Genomic DNA, 5,714 nt, shown 5'->3' with positions numbered 1-5,714 from the left:
GGGGGGGGGGGGGGGGGGGAGCCACTCTTCCAGAACATAACTTTCTCCTTTCACCAGGAGATGTAATGTTGCTTTATTTTATACCTTACTCTATCTCATTTGCCTCAGAATCTGTAGTTTTCCTCTAAGGTTCTCGCATTTAAATCACAACAGGTCCTAGTTTAACAATGACTCCATAGCAGGTGCATGGTCCTGCTCCAAGAGGATCATCTTTCTCTGCAATTTTAGGAGCTTTAAAAGTAATTAATAATCAAAATTCTCTATTATGCTCAAGGCCCAAAGTCAAGATGAAATCCTAGCTATTGGGACAAAGGTATAATCCCCTTACCTATTTTTAATTCTCTTTATCCCAGCTAATGATTGGCACCCTCCATTGCCCTCTTTGTTTGTAATTAATATATAGATATGCATGACCAAGTAGTTATGACGGATCACAATTTTATATGAAACAAAATTAGAAAATAGGACATTTAAAAAAATAAAATAAAAATTAAAATACTTTTTTAAATTAAAATTTTAAATTAAAAAATTTTGAAATAAAATAAAATAAAAATAAAAACAGCTTAAAGAAATAGCAGAAAACAAAGACAAAAAACAAATAGAAGCACCATTGCACCAAAACCTTTTGCTGATTTTCCACAGCTCTTAACAAAGATGGTTACAGCCATCAGCAGTCTCAGTTTTTTCTTGTTACCCTCTTGTAATCTTATAATAGGCATATTATATATATAATAGGCATAATAATCTCATAATAGGCAAACTGGAGGGCAAAAGAGGCTTGAACCACATCAACATCCTCTTCCCTGCCCATAGGGAAAACTGTTTGCAACTGGTGGCATTCCTATGAAATTTTACCTTCTTTGATTTAGCCCAGTGTTCTATCCTGTCAAAATCTTTTTGGATATTTACTCAATCATTCAATCTTTTAACCCTTGAAGTAGTCCTAAGTCATCTGGTGACAAAATGCTGCAAGGCAATTAAACCCCCATGTACTTCCTTGACCCCTGTATCCTTGTGTAAACATCTGGTAAGCCATTCTTGGGTAAATACCACTACCAGCTATTTTACTGATATATTGTAAATAATTCCTTGTTTATTAAGTCATAGACCAAGGCTAGACATTTATTGCCCCCCAGGCTTATTCCTCATCTTTGATGCCTGAAGTGAAAAGGGAATTATGATCGGTTTCCATCTCTATAAAACCCATGGCTCTCACCTGTCTCATGTGAGCTGCTCTGAATTGGAAATGATGGAGATCTGGGCATCTCTGCTCATTGACTAAGAGTAGTAACAAGAGCTTGACTTAAAATGGGGTGTCAAGTCTGAAAGAAGCCTCTCATTGGACCATTGTTGATTCCTTTCCTCCACCTAGTATGGCATGAAGAACTTCACATCTGATCTCCCTCCTTGTATCCTTCGCCCTGAAGGCTTCTTTTCTTACCCCTCCTTCCCCACACTCTGGTCCCTGGGTGTTTTAAATTAGGTCTTATACCTTATCTACAGAATTCTAAATGTATACTTATTAAAAGACTTTTTGCTTTATGAATTACTGGACTGTTTGATTCTCCCTTAATTTATAAGATTGGGTCTGCTGTCCCTCTTGAGATTTTTGTCACCTGCACATTTGATAGGCAAGCTATTTGTGCCTTTATCCAAGGTCTTGATAAAACTGTTTTGCATTTTTGACACAGGAGCAAAGAGAGATCTTTGGGTCACTCTACAATAGAACTTTTTCCAAGTTGAAATCTTTAATCATTAACGATTACTCTTTGGGTTCATCTATTGGACCAGTTCCAAATCTACCTAACTGCATAGAAACATGCTCAAACACTTTGTTAAAATCCAGGTAAACTATATTTATAGTATCTCCTGGACTGAACAGTCTATTACTCTTGTCATAGTAGGAAATTAGGCATGACTTCTTTTTTTGGGGAGCGGGGTTTGAGGGAGGCAATGGGGTTAAGTGACTTGCACAGGGTCACATAGCTAACAAGTGTCAGGTGTCTGAGGCTGCATTTGAATTCAGCTCCTCTTGACTCTAGGGCCAGTGCTCTATCTACTGTACCATCTCCCTGCCCCAGTATGATCTCTTCTTAAGAAAGCCATGTGGGCTTTCTATGATTACTATTTTCTTTTCTAGATTTTCACCAGCCATATTTTTTGTATTCCAGAATTTTGACAAGACCTAAAGTGAAGCTCATTAGCCTGTTTCTTGAAGGTTCCATTCTCTCTCTTAAGAAAATGAGGCCAGATGATTTAGAAAATCAGGTGCATGCCTGGAATATGGCTACAAGGAAAAATGAGGCTGGTGGATCTCTTAAGCTCATGACTTCTGAGCTTCAGTGGGCTATGCCAATTAGGTATCCATACTAAAGTAGGCATCAATATGGTAAGACCTCCAGAAGTAGAAAGCCACTTGGTTGCCTAAAGAGGGGAAAACTTGACCAAGTCTGAAAGAATGTAGTTCAAAAAAGCTATAGTTCTGATCAATAGTGGGATCTGACCCATGAGAGTTGTACTTCGAGCCTAGAGGAGGAAAAGAGTTAGCATTTATATAATGCCTTAGGGTTTATAAAGCACTTTACTTACATTGTCTCAGTTGAGACTCAAAACAACCCTGTGATATCGGTACAATTATTATCCCCATTTTACAGATGAGGACACTTGGGCTTCTAGAAGTTAAGTGACTTGCCCAAGGTCACAAAGTTGTCTTCCTGAATACAATCCAGGATTCTAATCACTGAGCCATCTAGCTACCAGGAAAGTATTTTCTCCTTCTCCTGTCCTTCAACCACCTTTCTCAGTCTTTCAAAGATTAGTACCAGGTATTCAGTAATCAACCCATGCCAGTACTTTCAGGATGCTAGGATGTAGTTTATCTGGGTCTGGCAACTTGAAATGATGGAGAGAAGCTAGTACTCAACATCTCTCTGCTTCTCTTGAGTTTCAACTCCTTTTGAGTCCTTTTTGGTTTGTCCTTTCTAACCTAAAGATTATTATTCTATTGAGGTGAGAAAACAAGAGTTGAATAGTTGAAACTTGCGTGACTTGTAGCAGAATAAATGCTTGTTGAATTGTAGAACTACAGTTTATTATCATTGATTCATTCTCCCTTATCTCTTCTATGATCTCATTCTTCCCCAATACAAAAAAAACCCAGCAAAAAAAAAATCAAAGTTGTTTTTGCTTTGTTTTCCTTAACTTTCCTTACCAGTCTCCGATCTCTTAGAGCTCAAGCTCTCCGAAGGATTAATAAATCTTTCCCTTTTTTATGGTGATAATTATTATAAGCAGACCTATTGTTATCAAAATAGCCAGAGACCCAGTGTTATCTACTGAGTAGTTAGCATCTAATTACACACTCTTACAACGTTACCTCTTGTTACCTTTTTTACCTGCAGAAGGACAGGTCTGCTCCCCTTCACCAAAAAAAAAAAAAAAATTTGAGAATATTCCTTAAAAGGAAAAAAGGAAAAATTCATCCCTAGTGTTCAAGTCAATATTTGTTAAATTCATTAGAATTGTGAAAATAATGTGTTGAATTCACTAGAATTGTGAATTCAATATGTGTTGAATTCACTAGAATTGTGAAAATAATGGACTTCTTTATTTCTTACAGGTGACTGTATCATCACAATGAGAAGAAATTTGCGGACACCATTGTTGTTGTTGTTTAGTCATTTAGTTGTATACGACTCTTTGTGACCCCATTTAGGATTTTCTTGGCAAAGATGCTGAAGTAGCTTGCCATTTCCTTCTCCAGCTCATTTTACAGATGAGGAAATTGAGGCAAACAGAGTTAACCTAGGGTTGCCAAGGGTCACCCAGCTAGTAAGTGTTTGAGGCTATATTTGAACTAGGGTTCTCCTGACTCCAGGGCCAGCACTCCTGACTCCAGGGCCATTGTGCCACTTAGCTGCCCAAACAACAATTTATTGAGTATTGCGCTAGTCCCTTGTGAGAGTCAGGTAAAGGTTATATTTCCACAGAGAAAGATTTAAAAAACAGTTTCAGGAAGTAGTACACTGTAGGTGGGCAAGGGCTTAACCTGATAAGAAGTAAGTTGATGGCTCTAAAAAGACTCAATTCAAGATAAGGGTGGAGCCAGCTCAGACCAGTTAGGATCAACCTGAGGACACCTTGAAAAATGTTAGTGCACCAGCTTAATCAACTTCATTACTATTATCTGACACACCCCGCATCAAAGTAAAGCCTTATTAAGGAGTCATGGGATGTATGACCAAGGGAGGGGGAACATACTTGAGCATATCAAGGGGAAACATGTAAGGAGGGGTGTAACCTGGGAAGGGATGGACCAATCCAGGCCTGGGAGGTTAGGTCCAAATTTGAATGTATAAAAGCATGCTTGCCCTTGCACTCTGGGCCCATCCCTCCCTAAGAGGGGTGGAGCCCGCTTCTGGCCAGAAACGTCTAATCCTCTGGACTTTCTCTGTAATAAACTTTCTTGATACTAAATTTTAGGTGTCAAGCGTATTTCTAACAATTTGGCACCCAGCGTGGGGCAACATTAATATTGTTGCCAGGCTCAGGGGCCCATTTAAGAAAGAGATGAAATCACTGACAGAGGACCCCGAAGGACGGTCAGAACAATTAGATCAGTTCCTGGGTCTGAACATTTACACCTGGTGAGTTAATGTCAATCCTTAACATTCTTTTTTTCTGGAGAGGAAAGACGAATGATAAGAAGGGCAGCGATAGAGGGATGGGAGAGGAAACACCCTCCTGCAGCAGAGACAGAAAACAGGAATCATGGTGCAGACAGTGAAGGAAGTAATAAAGTCTGAAGAAAAAAGATGTGAGTCAAGGCAAGGACCAAGGCCCCAGTCAGGCAGGAAGGGAAAGAGTACAGGAAAGGGAGAAGGAAGTAAGGGGACCCTGGGACAAAATGAGGTTTTTTTTGACCGGTCAAGGTTAGAATTAAGAGTTGTGCGCACGTGGTCTGCCTATCTGTCTGTTGATGTTTTGTGTATGCCAGAAAAATTTTTGGATAATTTTTGAGGTCTGAGATTGGAAAAGGAACACCGTCTCAGGCTTTCTGGGGGAGATTGAGATTAGAATGAAAAAGGCAGAGTTAGTGCAAGGTACAACCTTTATGTGCCTTTACTGAGAAGAATTTAGGAGCAGCCCAAGATGGCTACTAGGGCCAAGAAAGGGAAGAAAAAGGGCTGAGGATTTGAATTCAGGTTTAATGGCTATTAAACCCAAGGTTAATAAGAGTTCGACTGGCTGTCTTTCTATCCCTCCAGTCAATGTGTCTGGTATAGAGGTAATGTGTTTAACATTAGGAAAATAAGGGTTTTTAACATTATAAAAGCCTTAGAGCAGAGAGTGGATGAGAGAAAGTGAGAGGAAAGAAATACTTTGTTATTTAGGTTAAATGATTGGAAAAAGCCAGTTGAGGAGGGTAAGAGAAGTGTCAGGTCAGACTTAGAAAGAAATAAGATATATGCAGTTTTAAAGGGACTTTAATCAAAGTCCATCAGAAGGAAAGGCAAGAAAGTTTAAGCATGTAGGAATGAAAGAAGTATAATAAAAGTATAATAAATAAGTTGAGAAAGTATGAGGAAGTGGTCTATTTTAAGTAGAAGGATGGAAAAATGAAAATTTTTTTAGTTTAATTTGAAAAGCAATAAAGTGATAGAGGGTCACGCCCTGTTCAAATTGCAGAAGTCTGAGATTCTCAGGAGGATGGC

Source organism: Vombatus ursinus, unplaced genomic scaffold (assembly GCF_900497805.2).
Source record: "Vombatus ursinus unplaced genomic scaffold, bare-nosed wombat genome assembly UNPS02014805.1, whole genome shotgun sequence".
Lineage (NCBI taxonomy): Eukaryota > Metazoa > Chordata > Mammalia > Diprotodontia > Vombatidae > Vombatus > Vombatus ursinus.
The sequence above is the reverse complement of the archived record's forward strand: the minus strand, read 5'-3'. Positions refer to the sequence as shown.